Source organism: Jaculus jaculus, chromosome 15 (genome assembly GCF_020740685.1).
Source record: "Jaculus jaculus isolate mJacJac1 chromosome 15, mJacJac1.mat.Y.cur, whole genome shotgun sequence".
In the NCBI taxonomy this organism is placed as follows: Eukaryota; Metazoa; Chordata; class Mammalia; order Rodentia; family Dipodidae; genus Jaculus; species Jaculus jaculus.
The window spans coordinates 60,638,482-60,658,086 of record NC_059116.1 but is presented as its reverse complement, the minus strand read 5'-3'; positions in this window follow the sequence as shown (position 1 = coordinate 60,658,086).

Genomic DNA, 19,605 nt, shown 5'->3' with positions numbered 1-19,605 from the left:
TTTGGTCAGATATGCTAAGGGCTTATCAATCTTGTTTTTCCTTTCAAAGAACCAACTCTGTTTCATTGATTCTTTGGGTTGCTTTTATGGTTTCTATTTCATTAATTTCTGCCCTAATCTTTATTATTTCTTCCCATCTACTGATTTTTGGTTTGCTTTGTTCTTCTTTTTCCAAGGCCTTAAGGTGAGGCATTAAATTATTTATTTGTGAACTTTCTAATTCTTTAATATAGGCACTTATATCTATACATTTCCCTCTTAGGACTGCCTTCATTGTGTCCCAAAGGTTTTGGCATGTTGTATTCTCATCATAATTTGATTCTATGAATTTATTGATTTCCTTTTTGATTTCTTCAATGACCCACTCATCATTCAATAGTTTACTGTTTAGTCTCCATGAATTTCTGTATGCTTTGTAAAGATTTTCTTGTTGCTAATTTGCAACTTAATCCCATTGTGGTCAAATAGAGTATAAGAGATTATTTCAATTTTCCTGTATTTGTTGAGATTTGCTTTGTGTCCTAATATGTGGTCTATTTTAGAGAATGTTCCATGTGCAGCTGAGAAAAATGTGTGTTCTGAAGCATTTGGACTGAATGTTCAGTAGTTGTCTGTTAGGTCCATTTGTTCCATAACATCATTTAATACAGATATCTCTCTGTTTACTTTTTGCTGGGATGACCTGTCAATTGAGGAGAGTGAGATATTGAAGTCACCCACTACAATTGTGTTTGGTGTTATCTGTGACCTTAAGTTTAATAGCGTTTGTTTGATGAACTTGGGAGCCCCCATGTTAGGTACATATATGTTTAGAATTGTAATGTCCTCCTGTTGGAATGTTCCTTTTATAAATATAAGATGATCTTTTTGTCTTTCCACTAATGTTGGTTTGAAGTCTATCCTGTTAGATATTAGGATAGCAGCCCCTATTGTTTCCTAGGCCCATTTGCTTGAAATACCATTTTTCATCCTTTTACCCTAAGACAGTACTTGTTTTTTTATTGAGTTTTATTGAGTTTCCTGGAGGCAACAAATGGCAAGATCCTGCCTTTTAATCCAGTTTAATCCCTGTGTCTTTTGGTTGCATTGAGGCCATTGATATTAAGAGTTATTATTGAAAGGTATGTATTTATTCTCTCCATTCTTCTTGGTTTGTAGTGCTTCTTGTTTTCCCTTTATTCACTTGTTTGTACTGTTATTTGAGTATGGTTTATTTTTTTATTTCCTTCTGTGTGTGTTTTGCTTTCTCTTTAGCATGAAGGATTCCTTCAAATATTTTCTGTAGAGCTGGTTTAGTTGTCATAAAATTTTTAGCATGTTTTTGTTGTGGAATGTCCTTAATTCTCCATCAGTTTGTGTATATAGTATTTCAGAAAGTAATCTTGATGAAAGTTGTTATCTTTCAGAACTTGGAATACATCATTCCAAGCTCTTCTGGTTTTTTAAAAAGACATTTTTATTTATTTATTTATTTAACAGAGAAAGAAGAGAGAGAGAGAGAGAGAGAGAGAGAGAGAGAGAGAGAGAGAGAGAGAGAGAGAGGACACACATACCAGGACCTTTAGTCACTGCAAATGAACTCCAGACTTGTGCACCCTCTTGTGCATCTGGCCCTGGGAATCAAACCTGTGTCCTTTGGCTTTGTAGGCAAACTCCTTAACTTCTAAGCCATCCCTTCAGCTCCGCTTCTGGCTTTAAAGCTTGTGTTGAGTAATCTGCTATTATTCTGATGGGCTTGCTTTTTTGTGGGTGACTTGGTTTTTCTCTCTAACTGCTTTCAATATATTTTCTTTGGTTTGCTTGCTTGGTAGTTTCATTATAACTTGGTGAGGAGAGGTTCTTTCCAGGTTTTGTCTATTTGGTGTTCTAAAAGCTTCTTGTATCTGCATTGGCATTTCTTTCACTATTTTGGGGAGAAGTTTTCTTCTATGATTTTGTTGAACATGCCTACTAAGCCACTGGGTTGAATTTGTTCTCCTACTATACCCTGAATTCTTATGTTTGATCTTTTCATAGTGTCCTGGATATCTTGAAATTCATATTCATACCTTACTATTGGCTTTTCTTTCTCTTCGTTGGACTGTATTAGGTCTTCCACCTGGTTTTCCAGGTTATTTATTCTGTCCTCTCCTTCATCCATTCTACTGGTGAGACTTTCCACAGAGGTTTTTATTTGACTGACTGTGTTCTTCTGAGATAGGATTTCAGCCTGGGTTTTCTTCAGTATTTGTATTTCCTTATTCATGTTTTATACTGACCTTCTTATATCATTAAGTTGTTTTCCTGTGCTCTCTTTCAGGAGTTTGTTTTCTTCTTTGTTTCCTTTCATTTCTTCTTTGATTTCTTTGAGTATAGATGCAATCATTTCTTTGATATCCTTGTCAGGCATTTCGTCTAAAACAGTCTCATTGGTGGTTGTTTCTGATGGATTTATAAATTTTGGTGGGATTGTATTATCTTGATTCTTTGTGTTTCTTGTGTTATAATGCAGCAACTTTTGCATCATGAATTGATTTGATGCTTGGGTTTTCTACTTATCTGCAGTGTTCTTAGATGTGGCAATCCACCTTTATATACTTTGAGGATATGAATTTAAGGTGTCAGGTATTCTTGTATCCTAGTCCAACCACAAAAAAATCCTACTTGTTGAGTGTTTGCTTGCTAAACAAGTATTCTAGTGGACTGGGTGGAACAATTTACTGGCAAATTCTAAACTTCAACTAAGCAATATACACATTCAATAAAAACCAGCACAGAGTATGCAATTGTGTTGATTAGCTTTATAAAGCCAAAATCCTCAAGGGTGTGTGTTGCTCTCTACCCCTTAATCTTGTCAGCTGGAAGATACAGATTTGTGGTCTGAATTGGGTTCCAGGCAGCATGGATCTGAGTCAGACCCTGCCCCCAGTAATGACAGAAGCAAAAGACAAAGGCCCTGTAAATCTGAACGCATCAAAAGCAACAATATTTATCTCCCAAACACAGCTTATTTGAAAATGGCAAATGATAAAGCCAACCAAGAATATGTAACCCATAACCTGCCCTGTCATAGAAAGAGAAATTAGCACTTCCAATGCAGCTCTATGCATGGTTTTTATTTTTTTTTGGTCATTCGGCATTGTTACCTTTTAGGGTGGCTTCCTCTGTGATGTGCTGTGGAGCTGAAGTTCTGACCAGCTGTGCTGGATGAGCTGCCACTGAGGTCTGAATGCTGGAGGTTCATGGTAATGATGATTGGGGGATGGGAGAGTGCAGAAAGTCTGGAACTGCTCACACAGTTCTGCCTGTATCCCTCCCTAGGCTGGTTTGGCATGGCTCCTATGCTGCCATCTTACCTGGAAGTCCCACTCTATTATTTTTAAATTCAAATATTATCAAGTTCTCAGGATGGGAATAATGCAGACATCTTGTCACACAAACTGCTTCTATCCCAGTCCTGACAAACTCCCTCCCACCCCCATAAGCTGAGTTCCCACTGTCTACACTTCTTTGTACTCTTAGGCTCTTCAGACTTTCACCAGAATGGTCCATCAAGTTCTGCTTACAGCACTGCAAGACTTTCTCTAGCTCAAAGTTCAATAGCCTCCCATATTCCTCCTGCAAATAAGTTACAAAGGTCCAATAAACACAGTCAAGCTTATTCTAGCAAAGGCCCCCCTCCTTGGCACAAAATTTCTGTTGTAGTTACTTTACAGTGCTGGAAATGAACACTAACCAAAGGGAGAAAAGGTTTTATTTTGGCTTATAGTCTGGAGGGGAAATCTTATCATGAAGGGCAAAGACAGCAGAAGCTGGGTATTACATCTTGCCATAAGAGCTGGTGGAAAGTAGCAAGAATGAGCCAAGTTACTACTAGCAAGGGGAGTGGGTTATAACACCCTAAGCCCATTCCCAGAAACACACCTCTTTCAGCAAGGTTCCACTTTCCAAATTTCCACCAGCTGGGGACCAAGTATTCATTCCAGGAGGCTGTTGGGGATATCTCAGTCAAACCACCACAGTTTTCTTTTATATGGTGATTATTAACTGAAAATAATTGCCACCGTCCTCTGTAGCACCATAACCAGAATGTTTACTTTCACATTAAAAGATAGTTCTTTGTCTTTGGTTTTATTTTTTTTTTTGGTTTTTCGAGGTAGGGTCTCACTCTGGCTCAGGCTGACCTGGAATTTACTATGTAATCTCAGGGTGGCCTCGAACTCTTGGCGATCCTCCTACCTCTGCCTCCCGAGTGCTGGGATTAAAGGCGTGCGCCACCACGCCCGGCTCGTCTTTGGTTTTCTTAAGCTTCGAGGGTTGACCCATAAACTCAGTGACTATTAAAGGTGTATTTATTCCAGATGCCATTTATTCCAATTTGAAAATCATTCTAGTTTGTAGACAAGAAGGTACAACCCATAGAGGGTCACTTAGAGGCTTCACAGAGAGTTATCTTTGCCAACTAGCTGGCTGTAGACATTTGTCACATATATTGTGTGTGTGTGTGTGTGTGTGTGTGTGTGTGTGGGTGTGTGTGAGCCTCTTGCTGTTTGAAACTAACACCAGTCTGGCTTTACATGAATAGCTGGGAAATTGAACCCAGACTGTCAGTATTTGTAAGAATGAACCTTTAACCACTGAGCAATCTTTATGACCCCAGGCTTTTTCTTGTTAAACTCAACCTTTTATTCTTTTCAAAATCGCTGAGAAAATTCTTTGCTTTTCTTACCCTGGGCAATAATTAAAAACTTTTTCAGCTATCCTCATGGTGGTTTGACTTCTTCCATCCGTTTTTTTTTTTTTTTTAAATTTAGAATAAGGGGCATGAATGTACAATTTGTAGTCACTGGAATTCTAGTCACATGAGTGTCTGAGAAGACCAATACATGAATTTCAAGTCGGGTTATATTGAATGGCCCTGATGGAGTGAAGTAAAAGTGATGTATAATTTTTTCGTTTGTTCCTTAGCTACCCTGAGTAGTTCTGGCAAGTTTCTGAATAAATATTTTTACTAATTCGATACTGTAATAGGCAGCTTATAGTCACCTTTTAAGAACTTTTACTGGACTTGATGGCAGACAGCAGCGCAGTGGTCACACCTCTTCAGAACACTCTCTTCGGCACTCACAGGCATAGGAAATGTGCTGTAGCATTTAACTGCCAGCAGATCCAGCCTTAAGGTTGAAGAGATGTCATGCGCTGCAGGGAAGCTCAACCATTAAGGATGGGAAATGGGCAAGTGTCTTACAATGCCTTTGTGAGGATGATCCTGAGGCTCCTTGTCCAGTTTCTCCGAGGGGTCTTCATAGAACTCAGGTGATCAACAGCCCCCAACATGCCCGCAGATAGCTTCAATTCCGTTCTAATCCCACTTTCTTCATGCTGTCATTGTACTTCACAGATAAAACACCTGCACTTGTGACCTGCTTTCATGCTGGGCTTCTCGGAGAAACTTAGGTCCAGGCAGTACAGCTAGGGTTTCTTAGGAAAAGACCAGTGCCTTCATTACTAGAAACATTCATTTGCTGGAAGACTCAAAGGTCCAGCAAACCTCATTGGGGACAACCTAGTGAAACTTATGTTGCTGTGTAATATTTCTATAATCAGTAAAAGATTTTTAAATACAGTTTTCATTGTATTTGTGAATTCAAAATTAAAACAAATTTATTAAAACAAATTTCTCTTTGACCCACAACTAGCCCTGTAAGTGTGTGACAACCACAAAATAATACATTTCTGGGCTGGAGAGATAGCTCAGTAGTTAAAGGCACTTGCTTGCAAATCCTGAAGACCTGAGTTTGCTTCCTTAGTACCCATGTAAAGACAGCTGCACAAAGTGGTACATGTTTCTGGAGTTCATTTGCAGTGGCAGAAGGTCCTGGGTGCCCTCTCTCCCCTCTCCTTCCCTGCTTGGTTGCAAATAAAAAAAATTAAAAATATAATACATTTGTTAAATGTAGCATGGTTTTTGATGAAGCTTTTCAAGAAATAAATTTTCTATTACCACACAAGCAAATATATTATTGTATGAATGCCTTTCTCCACAGCTGCCAAGCTTGAGTGGCAAGGGCTGGCAAAAGGCAAATGTAATGAAGGGTGAACAATAGTGCATTTGTGACACATTTAAACATTAATAATAGAATGACAATGGAAACAATTTATCAAGACATATGTGATGTTGTATAATTAATCCCAAAACTTTAATTTTATACATTAACAGGAAAATAATGTAAGCCATTCTGAGACGTTTATGAAGCACTACCTCTACATTCACTCTTATCTCCAATGTTTTAATATCAAATGGCATAAACCACATTTTAGTTTTAATGCAATATAATTCATGCTTGATTTATTGATGCATAATTTTTAGCAGCACAAAAATATATGAAGTAGAATACAATTGTAAAAGACGGTGTACAGACATTTCCCATGGAATCATTATAAGTCAAGTGCTGATAAAATATTTTTAAATATTCATTTTACTTCAAGTAGTTTTAAGGCAAGGGAACTTAATCACTTTTAAATGATACATAAGAAAAGGGTAGACAATTTTGTTTTTATCTTTTCACTAAAACATAATAGTTTTCAGCTCATAAGGCTTGTATTTGTTAAGAGCTTAAGAAGTACAGATAATAGGCCAGTCACTTAAGGGTGCCCGAATGACCAAAAGGATTAATTGGCTAATGCAATACAAAGATTTGTCTCAGGGATTGTTTGAGTAATGAAACTTTTCTGCATTGTTATAGTTATCCCCCTAGGGTGCTTTGTTATTATGTCCTACCTTGCCCCCCATCTAGTGAGTTTCCAGTAGCAGCTAAATGCTTCCTCCTGTTTGTACAGGGAAAAAGGATGCTTGCTTCCACATGTTAGGCACTTGGGAGTTGAGGTTAAACATTTTGCATAGGAGACAACTCAGAAGGAGAGGCCGAGTATCTTGTTTCATTTGGCAGTAGGCTAAAAGTATACACTTGTTTATTTGAGCACTTATCTGGCATTAAAGATTCAGAAATTAAAATGTGGTAGATACAGTTACAAATAGATAAAAGAACAAGTAGGGCTGGAGAGATGGCATAGTGGTTAAGGTGTTTGCCTGCAAAGACAAGGGATCCCTGTTCAACTCTCCAGGACCCATGTTAGCCAGATGCACAAGAGGGCACATGCTTCTGGAGTTTGTTTGCAGTGGCTGGAGGCCCTGGCATGTCTAATCTCTCTCTCTCAAATAATTAAATAAATAACTAAAATATATTTTTAAAAAGAAGAAAAAAAGAACAAGTGAAACATTTTCATATCCAACTTATCAATCTTATTAAAAATGAATATGCTTGCATACTTTTGGTGTACTTGATGAATAGACCATCCATAATTGCTATGATTTTATTACTTCATGTTTATTTCTCTATTAGCTTCCATGTCATATACATATGCATTCTATGTTAAGTGGTAAATTTCAGTGTTACAGCTTCAGAATAAAAATGTCTTTGTTTATGATAGAATAAAATTGGCGAACTGTTTATATTTTTGTCTTAAATTCTGCTTGTTGGTTCTTAGATAGGCTGTTTGATCTATTTATTTATTTATGTGAGAGAGAAAGAAAGAGGTAGACAGAGAGGGAGAGAATTGGTGCACCACTGCAAACAAACCCCAGATGCAGGCACCACCTTGTGCATCTGGCTTATGTGGGTTCTGAGGAATCAAACCTGGGTCCTTTGGCTTTGCAGGCAAGTGCCTTAACTGCTAAGCCATCTCTCTAGCATCTTATTTGATTTTTATCTCTATATTTAATAAAAAAATTGTCATCTTCTTATTCTTTTTTTTTTTTTTTAAAGTAGGGTTTCACTCTAGTTCAGACTGACCTGGCATTCACTATGTAGTCTCAGGGTGGCCTTGAACTCATGGCAATCCTCCTACCTCTGCCTCCTGAGTGCTAGGATTAAAGGCATGTGCTGTCATGTCTGGCATTTTGTCATCTTCTAAGCAGTTATAATTCCTTTATTTTAGAGAGTGCCCTTGTAGGATTTTTTTTTAGTTTTTCAAGGCAAGGTCTCACTCTAGTCCAGTTGACCTGGAATTAATTATGTAGTCTCAGAGTGGCCTCGAACTCATGGTGATCTTCCTACCTCTGCCTTCCAAGTGCTGGGATTAAAGGCGTGCATTACGACGTCCAGCACTTGTAGGAATTTTTCACTTTAACATCTTTTGGTATTGAAGATTGGCTTAATCCCAACATCTAATATTTCATTTTAATTTATATTGACAAAAAGTTTATGTTTTCAATTTCTTTTTTGTTTTTCTTTTACAAAACAGGGTCTTGCTCTAGACTAGGCTAATCTCAAATTTACTATATAGTCTCAGGCTGGCCTTGAATTCAGAGAGATCCTCCTACCTCAGCCTCCCAAGTGCTAGGATTTAAAGGTATGTGCCACCATGCCCAGCATATTTTCAGCTTTGATATTTTCACTATGTAGGTTAATATTCTGTGATTTGATTTCTGCATTATTTTGAAATAAAATCCATTCTGTTAATAACTAATCTAGTGCAATAGTTTGAATCTTGACGATATCCCCAAAAATCTCAAGGTGGTTTGGGACATGGTGTTTCCCTTAAGAGATGGGATCTTCTAGGAGGTTTATAGGCCATAGGGGCCATACCCTGGAAGGAGATTATAGGATCTTTCCTCTTCTTTTCTTTTGCTTTCTGGTCACAGAGTGATTTGTTTTCTTCACAGCTCACTCCCGTGATGATGGGCTGTCTCACCACAGGCCCAGTGCTAACTAACCATGAACCAGATTCTCCAATGCTGAATGAAAATAAAAGTTTGATTTTTATAACCATTTTATGTCATGCATTTGTTATAGTGATAGGATGAAACACATGAGTGTTTGTTATTGGACAATCAGTAAATAGGAATCTATATTTAATATAAAGCACTTTGTCAATTTACTGATTGTCTTAACCAAGAAGGTACTTTCACTTTTTTCTGCTACCCTGACTCACTTTTAGATTTTGCTGCTATACATATTGATGCTTTCTATTAAAATTACATGTTAATAAAACTTCAAGAATCATTGTGCTGCTTATTAGGGACGGAAAGTGATCTCATACTGCTTGCTCCTCTCAGCATTTCAGACAGGTTGGCTGGCTTACAGATCATTCACATAGAAAGCATTATATTTTCCTTTGGTAGACTTATTTATACTCATTGCTCATTTTTCTAATTGAGATATTTGTCTTTTGCATTTTGTTACATAAATAATTAATATCTTTACCCTGATTGTTTATGGAGTTCATATAGTTTCAGTCTTTTGGTTAAGTTCAACTTTTCTTTTTGGTGATATTGGTCTAAATATTAAATTCTAATAACCTTGATTTTTCTGCCTTCTATGTAATTTACAAAGTTCTGTACCTAAATATTACAAATTGTTGTTGTTTACTTTCGAGTATATTCTCCTGATGACACTACTTAAGGATTTTTAGTTTTCGGTGAGTACAATCCGATTTTTTTTCTCAAATCACCATTTTTTTTCACAAAATTAATAAATTTGTATTTTATTGACACATGGTCTCACCCTAGCCCAGGCTGACCTGAGTGCAGAGACTAAAGGAGGGAGCCACTATGCCTGAATCATAGCATATATTTAATTGTTCTTCCTTTTCCTTCAAATTTGAATTCATGCATCAAATTCTCCATGAGTATGAACTGAAAAGCATGGATTCACTTTTGAAAAATAGATAAATAAGTAATAAAATAATATAGCAATACATTTCTCCTTTAACACTAGACTATTAGCTACTAAAACATTATTGCAACTTTTGAAATTTCTCACATTTTATATTTCAAATATGTATAGGCTCTGCTTAAACAATTATATTTTTATATGAAGTTTAGAATCATCAAGCTATCCCTCTATTACAAAATAAATATGTACTATGAGTTCGAGGAGGTTGTATTTACTGTAATAATTTGGAGGCCTATTCTATCAGTGTCAGACATGTACACATAATTTCACATAGATGATTATCATAATATATAAAAGCTCTTTAACTGGCAGACATTTATGCTGTCTAATTTTTTATTTTTATAAACAATGTTTTAATTATTTTACTGTATATATTTCCTTATGTGCTTATTTTAGTTAAGTTTTTCTGAGGGGTAACTTTTTAAGTGCAATACCTGGATCTAAGCTTATGAACATTTCAAATGTTAATTCACTTTTCCAAATATTACTCAAAATAGTCCTGGCAGTTTTGTGCTTTTGTCAGTTACACAAAGGAGGAGAATTTGTCTTTAAAATTTATACTATGGTGATAGTGATGTGAAATCCCATGGTTCTTGAGAATGTGATCATCATTTCACATATGTACTGTTAACTACACGGCTCCCTGACCCAGACATCCTAAAGACATGTTTGTTTCTTTAAAACATATATTTGCTGAAGTCCTTTATACACTGTAATCACTATGCTCCCATTATTTACTTTGTTTATAATGTTTGTGTTATTTGGTCAAATTATAAAATTTTATGGCTCTGCATTTTAGCTTAAAATTTTTTTTGTTCATTTTTATTTGAGAGCTACAGACACAGAGAGAAAGGTAGATAGATAGATAGAGAGAGAGAGAGAAAGAGAGAGAGAGAATGGGCTTGCCAGGGCCTCCAGCCACTGCAAACGAATTCCAGATGTGTGCTCTCTATTGTGCATCTGGCTAACGTGGGTGCTGGGGAATGGAGCCTCGAACTGGGGTCCTTTGGCTTCACAGGCAAGCACTGAACTGCTAAGCCATCTCTCTAGCCCCATTATAGCTTTTTAAAGAACAATTACTTTCTACATCAAAATATAATTCCCTGTATTATTTCCTAAAAGCTTTCTTGTTTATATTCATTTGTATTACTGTAGAAATTTACTTTTCTTGTAAGTGATATACTAAATTTTCAAGTATATAGCTAATTACTTTAATAACATTTACCCCAATTGTCTAAAACACAAGTTGCATTAGTTCCTTTAATACATATAAGACCATCTTGCACTGTTTCCTTTTGTTTATTTACTTCACCATTCCTTAGGTTCTGAGATTTTTGTTATATTTCCATTCAGGTCAAGTGACTCTTGGCGCAGTATTCCCTTTCAGTTCTTCAGTTGTCATTTCCTCTTTTATCCATTTATCTTTCAATTGAATCATAAAATTGCCTTATAATACTCTATAAGATTTTTGTTTAAGACTGCATTGATTTTATACATTTATTTTAGGAAAATTGATAGGCTTGTAATATTTTTACATGTAATCTTAAGATGTGACTATGTGTTTAGATCTTTTCTGGTGACCATAAGTAAAGTTTAAATTGAATATATTTCTTTTTAAAACATTTTATTTATTTATTTGAGAGTGGCAGAAAGAGAGAAAGAGGAAGCTAGAATGAGAGAGAGGGAAAGAATGGGTGCACCAGGGCCTCCAGCTGCTGCAAATGAACCCCATACACATTTTCTGCCTTGTGCATCTGGCTTACACGGATCCTGGGGAATTGAACCTGGGGACTTTGACTTTGCAGGCAAATGCTTTAACCACTAGCCATCTCTCCAGCCCATACACTTATGTATCTATTTCTTGTATATCATGTTAATTCCTTGGTATTTTCAAGTGTTTCTTGCTAGTATAAACTGGCTTATAGGGTATAAAACACGTGGTCCTTATTTATTTATTTATTTAAATTTTTAAAATTTTTATTAGCATTTTCCATGATTATAAAAAAAAATCCCATGGTAATTCCCTCCCTCCCCACCCCCACACTTTCCCCTTTGAAATTCCATTCTCCATCATATTACCTCCCCATCTCAATCATTGTACTTACATATATACAATACCAACCTATTAAGTACCCTCCTCCCTTCCTGTCTCTTCCCTTTATGTCTCCTTTTTAACTTACTGGCCTCTGCAACTAAGTATTTTCATTCTCACGCAGAAGCCCAATCATCTGTAGCTAGGATCCACATATGAGAGAGAACATGTGGCGCTTGGCTTTCTGGGCCTGGGTTACCTCACTTAGTATAATCCTTTCCAGGTCCATCCATTTTTCTGCAAATTTCATAACTTCATTTTTCTTTACCGCTGAGTAGAACTCCATTGTATAAATGTGTCACATCTTCATTATCCACTCATCAGTTGAGGGACATCTAGGCTGGTTCCGTTTCCCAGCTATTATAAATTGAGCAGCAATAAACATGGTTGAGCACGTATTTCTACGGAAATGAGATGAGTCCTTTGGATATATGCCTAGGAGTGCTATAGCTGGGTCATATGGTAGATCAATCTTTAGCTGTTTTAGGAACCTCCACACTGATTTCCACAATGGCTAGACCAGATTGCATTCCCACCAGCAGTGTAGAAGGGTTCCTCTTTTTCCACATCCCTGCCAACATTTAGGATCATTTGGTCCTTTAACCAACATTTTTTACCACTTACTGGTTTGTAAGTTTCAAAAATGTATTTTTAGTATAAAATAGCTTTTTTTAAAGTTAAAATCAAAAAGCCAATATTTTACCTTGCTGCCATGCCACACCTTATCTGATACAACATATACTGCCCAACACAGTCAACATATATAACTGTATTTCCTTTTGATGCTATCTCCTTCTTTATATTTTGTCATCTCTGTTTATTGGTACTCCTCTCAGGTGATGGGTATTACTTTTTTTTTCCCCAAATTTTTTATCACTAGCATGACTCGCTCCTCTGTCTTTTGCCAGACAATTTAACTTTCTCGATGCTCCTCTGTAAGTTTGCATGCCTTTGGCTTCCTTCAGACAGCTGCGTTTCCTTGCATGAAGAGCATTACTTGGAAAGGCCCAGTAGTAGTTAGACGTCCTAGTCCTCTCACAGCCAACCATGCTGTCATCAACTAAGCTTTGGACGACTTCCTTCACTGACATGGAGGTAATGCCTTTCTCTTTGGGAGCAATCTTCTCCAAGTCTTTTAATTGAAATACATCTTTCATCTCAAAAATTATCTCCATCATGTGGGTTCTCATTCCTTCTGCACTCAGTCCTTTCTTCGTTGACATGCTGGGGGCCCTGTTTTCAGCCTCAGGCTGCCTGAGCACTAAGACAGGGTGGCTTTTTTGGTATTACTTTCTTATCTAAACTTTTCTTCATTCTTTTAGAAAGAGAAAATCATCATAAGAAATACAAGTTTATTATTATTAGGAATGTCTTAATTTCAGCAACACCTTCCTGTACTACAGAAAGAGAAGCTGTTACTCATCAAATCATAGTTCTTCCCACCCTTTCATAGCATGCTTTCCCAAATACCACCACTTTTGCACTGGTTATAGCAGAATAGATTCCCAAGGTATGTATCTCATTTAATATATACCTGTTTATTTCATTAAAAAGATGCTGTCTCATTTTTTTTTTGTATATTGCATACTTTTAAAATAAATTACAGACTGATAACATCCTGGGCATAGTTAATTAAGGTAGCTTTTGGATTTCAAATATATCATAAAGTCACATTAAAAACATCATGACTAGACTTCTGGTTAAGATGGCAGCATAGGTACCATGCCAAAGCAGCCTAGGGGGGAAAAAGACCAAAAAAACTCAGCAAAATACACACTTTTACTAAAAAGTGAGGTGTATAGGAAATTGAGGCGGCAGTGGAGAAGTAGAAGAGATCCAGAGCCTACACAGGCTGGCAAAAGCGGCCCCGGCAGCTCCGCCAACCACAGCGGTGGCGTGTGGCACACTACAAAGCCGCCAGGCTCGGCTCCAGCCACAGGAAAAGCCAGGTGTGGGGATTTTCCACTCACACCGGCGCACTCCGCAGCTCAGGAAACGTGAAGGGAGAGCGGCAGTGAGCAACGGAGGAGCAGACCACGAGGTAGAAGAACACGTGGAGCAGCAAGAGAACCAGAGAAGCTGTGCCTCCCTCCCCTCCCCCACCACCTGAGCCCAGCTTCAGCAAAAACAGCAGCGGTCCCGGGACCAGCCACGCAAACTTGAGCCAGAAGCGGGACCAAAACAGGAGCAGAGTCCGGCAGCAACATCAGCGGCTCCAGCAGCAGCCGATCCAGTAATGGCAGTGGCGGCAGACCCAGCAGCAGCAGCTTCAGTGGCAGCAGCGGCGGTGGACCCAGCAGCAGCAGCTTCAGCAGCAGCAGCAGCAGCAGCAGCAGCAGCAGCAGCAGAGGCAGCAGCGGCAACAGACCCAGCAGCAGCAGCTTTAGCAGCAGCAGTTCCAGCAGCAGGGGTGCTGATCTGCAGGGCCACACTTGCCAGGCTCGGTTTGCCTCGCAGGAAAAGTCAGTGCCCAGCTCCAGAAATGAGAACAGCAGCCCGACGACCCAGGCAGCAACTTGACTGAGACCAAAATCATCCAAGGTAACTGGGATTGCACCAGGGAAGGGTCTCACTTGGTCACAAACTGACTTGAATCCCTCAACAGACCAGAAATCTTAACCTCTTTGCTGATAGAGGATCTTGTTGTTATAAAAACTACTCTTGCATACATACTGGGGGCTGTGTTTGGTTGAATGTGTAAAGTGTTTAGTTAACTTTTAGAATCTACCTGTATTTTATTCCACTCAACCTACTTGAATACTGCCATAGCAGGGAAACTCAACCCGTATGAACAACTTTGTAGATTCTCTCAGAGTCTTAAGAGCTACACCTAACACCTTAAGCTCCTACCCTGAAAATATATAACATCAAATCAATTGATACAGCTAAGAATACTCAGCTAGCTAGAAAATCCAAGTATTAACTTAATCCAAGATGCAAAAATATATACATTATAACACAAGAAACATTAAAAAGGAAGACAATATAAAACCACCTAAAAGCATTAATGCATCAGGAATGATCTCCAGTGAGAATGAGTTAGAGGAAATGCCTGAGAAAGATTTCAAAAGAATGATTGTAAATATGTTCAAAGAGGTCAAAGAACAAATCAAAGGAATCAAAGAAGAAATCAAAGAGGAAATCAAAGGAATCAAAGAAGATGCAGGATACCAATTTAATGAAATAAAGAAGGCAATACAAGACATAAATAAAGAAATAGAAATAAAAAAGAAAAACAAGTCAGAATTACTAGCAATGAAGAACACAGTTAATGAAATAAAAAACTCTTTAGAAAATCTCACCAGTAGAATGGATGCAGGAGAGGACAGAATATCTAAGCTATAAGACCAGGTGGCAGATCTAATACAGTGCAACAAAGAGAAAGACAAATTATAGAAAAGTATGAAGAGGAATTTCAAGATATTTAGGACACTATGAAAAGATCAAATATAAGAATTCAGGGCATAGTAGAAGGAGAAGAATTCCACTCCAAAGGCATAGTAGGCATCTTCAACAAAATCATAGAAGAAAATTCCCCCCAAATTGGGAAAGAGGTGCAAATGCAGATCAGGAAACCTTTAGAACCCCAGCCAGACAAAACCTGGAAAGAAACTCTCCTCACCATATTATAATCAAACGTCAAAACACAGAAACTAAAGAAAAAATATTGAAAGCAGTTAGAGAGAAAAATCAAATTACCTACAAAGGCAAGCCCATCAGGATTACAGAAGATTATTCAACACAAACTTTAAAAGCCAGAAGGGCTTGGAGTGATGTATTCCAAGTTCTGAAATATAGCAACTGTCAACCAAGGTTACTTTACACTGCAAAGTTATCCATTCAAATAGACAGAGAAATAAGGACACTCCATGACAAAAGCAGATTGAAGGAGTATTTGAAGACAAAACCAGCTCTACAGAAAATACTTGATAGAATCCTCCATGCTGAAGAAAAGGAAAAGCACACATATAAGAAACCTAGAAATAACAAGCAATATTCAAATACTAGTTAACACAAGAGAACAAGGTAGAACAGAAACCACAAAAAAAGGGCAAACACAAATACACACCTTTCAATAATATCTCTTAATATCAATGGCCTCAATGCCCCAACGAAAAGACATAGGTTTGCAGACTGGGTTAAAAAGCAGGATCCTACAATTTGTTGTCTCCAAGAAACTCACCTTTCTACAAAGGATAGACATTATCTTAGGGTGAAAGTTTGGAAGATGGTGTTTCAAGCAAATGGGCCTAGAAAACAAGCAGGGGTTGCTAGCCTAATATCTGACAAGGTAGACTTTAGTCCAACGTTAGTCAAGAAATATAAGGAAGGTCACTTTATATAGATTAAGGGCACCCTCCAACAGGCGGACATTATAATCCTAAACATATATGCACCTAACATGGGGGCTCCCAAATTCATCAAACAAACACTATGAGAACTAAGGTCACAGATAACACCAAACACAGTAGTGGTGAGTGACTTTAATACCCTACTCTCATCAATTGACAGGCCTTCCTGTGAAAAAATAAACAGAGAGGCGTCTGGACTCAATGAGGTCATGGAATGGACCTAACAGATATATACAGAACATTTCATCCAAAGGCTGCAGAATATACGTTTTATTCAGCAGCACATGGAATATTCTCTAAAATAGACCATATATTAGGACACAAAGTAAATCTTAACAAATTCAGGAAAATTAAAATAATTCCTTGCAACCTCTGACGACAATGCAATTGAACTACAAATTAGTAGCAAGAAAGGCTAAAGAGCAGACACAAAATCATGGAAACTAAACAATACACTACTAAATGATGAATGAGTCAGTGAAGAAATCAAGAAGAAAATAAAAAAATTTATAGAGTCAAATGATAATGAGAACACAACATATCAAAATCTCTGGGACACAATGAAGGCAGTTCTAAGAGGTAAATTTATAGCCTTAAGTGCCTATATTAAGAAATTAGAAAAAAATATTTTAAAAAAAAAGAAATTAGAAAGGTCGCAAGTAAAGGATCTAATGCTTCACCTTAAACCCTTGGGATATGAAGAATAAGGCAAACCAAAAATCAGTAGATGGAAAGAAATAATAAAGATTAGGGCAGAAATTAATGAAATACAAACAAAACAAACAAACAAACAAAAAACCCAAAGAATTAATGAAACAAAGAGTAGATTCTTTGAAAGGATAAACAAGATTGATAAACCCTTAGCAAATCTGACCAAAAGAAAGAGAGAAGAGACACAAATTAGTAAAATCAGAGATGTAAAAGGTAACATCACAACAGGTTCCAGAGAAATTCAAAAAATCATAGGGACATACTATAAAAGCATATACTCCACAAAGTATGAAAATCTGAAAGAAATGGATGATTTCCTTGATTTATATGACCTACCTAAATTAAAGCAAAATGAGATTAATCACTTAAATAGACCTATAACAAACATGGAGATCCAAACAGTTATCAATAATCTTCCAACTAAAAAAAGCCCAGACCCAGATGGACTCACTGCTGAATTTTACCAGACCATTAAGGAAGAGATAACACCATTGCTTCTTAAGCTTTTCCAGGAAATAGAAAAAGAAGGAATTCTACCAAACTCCTTCTATGAGGCCAGCATCACCCTGATACCAAAACCAGGCAAAGATAGAACAAAAAAAGTAAATTATAGACCAATCTCCCTCATGAACATAGATGCAAAAATTCTCAACAAAATATTGGCAAACAGAATACAAGAGTATATCAAAAAAATCATTCACCCTGACCAAGTAGGCTTTATCCCAAAGATGCAGGGATGGTTTAATATACCAAATCTATAAATGTAATACATTATATAAACGGGTTGAAGGACAAAAATCACATGATCATCTCATTGGACACAGAGAAAGCATTTGACAAAATCCAACATCCCTTCATGATAAAAGTCCTACAGAGACTGGGAATAGAAGGAACATATCTCAATATAATAAAGGCTATTTATGACAAGCCTACAGCCAACATATTACTAAATGGGGAAAAACTGGAAGCTTTTCCCCTAAAATCAGGAACAAGACAAGGTTGTCCACTATCTCCACTTTTATTTAATATAGTTTTGGAAGTCTTAGCCATAGCAATAAGGCAAGAGACACACATAAAAGGAATACAAATTGGAAAGGAAGAGATCAAGTTATTATTATTTGTAGTTGACATGATTCTATACATAAAGGATCCTAAAGACTCTACTATCAAAGTGTTAGAGCTGATCAAAACCTACAGCCATGTAGCAGGATACAAAATAAATATACAGAAATCAGTAGCCTTCATATATGCTAACAACAAACACACAGAGGATGAAATCAGAGAATCACTCCTATTCACAATTGCATCAAGCAAAAAAAAAAAAAATAAATTACCTTGGAATAAACCTAACCAAGGAAGTAAAGACTCTCTACAATGAGAACTTTAAAACACTCAAGCAAGAAATTGCAGAGGACACCAGAAAGTGGAGAAACATCCCTTGTTCCTGGATTGGAAGAATCAATATTGTGAAAATGGCAATCTTACCTAAAGCAATCTACACATTTAATGCAATTCCTAAAAGTAATAATGAGCAACAAAAATAAGGCTGGTGGTATCACCATACCTGATTTTAGCCTATACTACAGAGCCATAGTAACAAAAACAGCATGGTACTGGCACAAAAACAGACATGTAGATCAGTGGAACAGAATAGAGGACCCAGATATAAGTCCCGGTAGGTATAGCCACCTGATATTCGATAAAAATTTCAAAAATATCTCATTGGAGAAAAGACAGCCTCTTCAGCAAATGGTGTTGGGAAAAGTGGATTTATATCTGCAGAAGGATGAAAATAGATTCTTCTCTCTCTCCATGCACAACAATTAAGTCCAAATGGATTAAAGACCTTAACATCAGACCTGAAACTCTGAAACTGCTAGAGGAAAAAGTAGGGGAAACCCTTCAACATATTGGTTTTGGCAAAGACTTTCTGAATACAACCCCAATTGCTCAGGCAATAAAACCACAGATTAATCACTGGGACCTCATGAAATTACAAAGATTTTGCACTGCAAAGGACACAGTGAAAAAAGCAAAGAGGCATCCTACAGAATGGGAAAAAATCTTCGCCAGGTATATATCTGATAGAGGATTAATATCTAGGATATACAAAGAACTCAAAAAGTTAAATAATAAGGAATCAATCAAGCCAATCATAAAATGGGCTATGGAGATAAATAGAGCATTCTCAAAGGAAGGAATACGAATGGTATATCAGCATCTAAAAATATGTTCTATGTCACTAGTCATCAGGGAAATGCAGATTAAAACTACATTGAGATTCCATCTCACTCCTGTTAGATTGGCCACCATCATGAAAACAAATGATCCTAAATGTTGGCAGGGATGTGGAAAAAGAGGAACCCTTCTACACTGCTGGTGGGAATGCAATCTGGTCTAGCCATTGTGGAAATCAGTGTGGAGGTTCCTAAAACAGCTAAAGATTGATCTACCATATGACCCAGCTATAGCACTCCTAGGCACATACCCGAAGGAATCATCTCATTCCCTTAGAAGTACATGCTCAACCATGTTTATTGCTGCTCAATTTATAATAGCTTGGAAATGGAACCAGCCTAGATGTCCCTCAACTGATGAGTGGATAATGAAGATGTGGCACATTTATACAATGGAGTTCTACTTAGTGGTAAAGAAAGATGAAGTTATGAGATTTGCAGAAAAATGGATGGACCTGGAAAGGATTATACTAAGTGAGGTATCCCAGGCCCAGAAA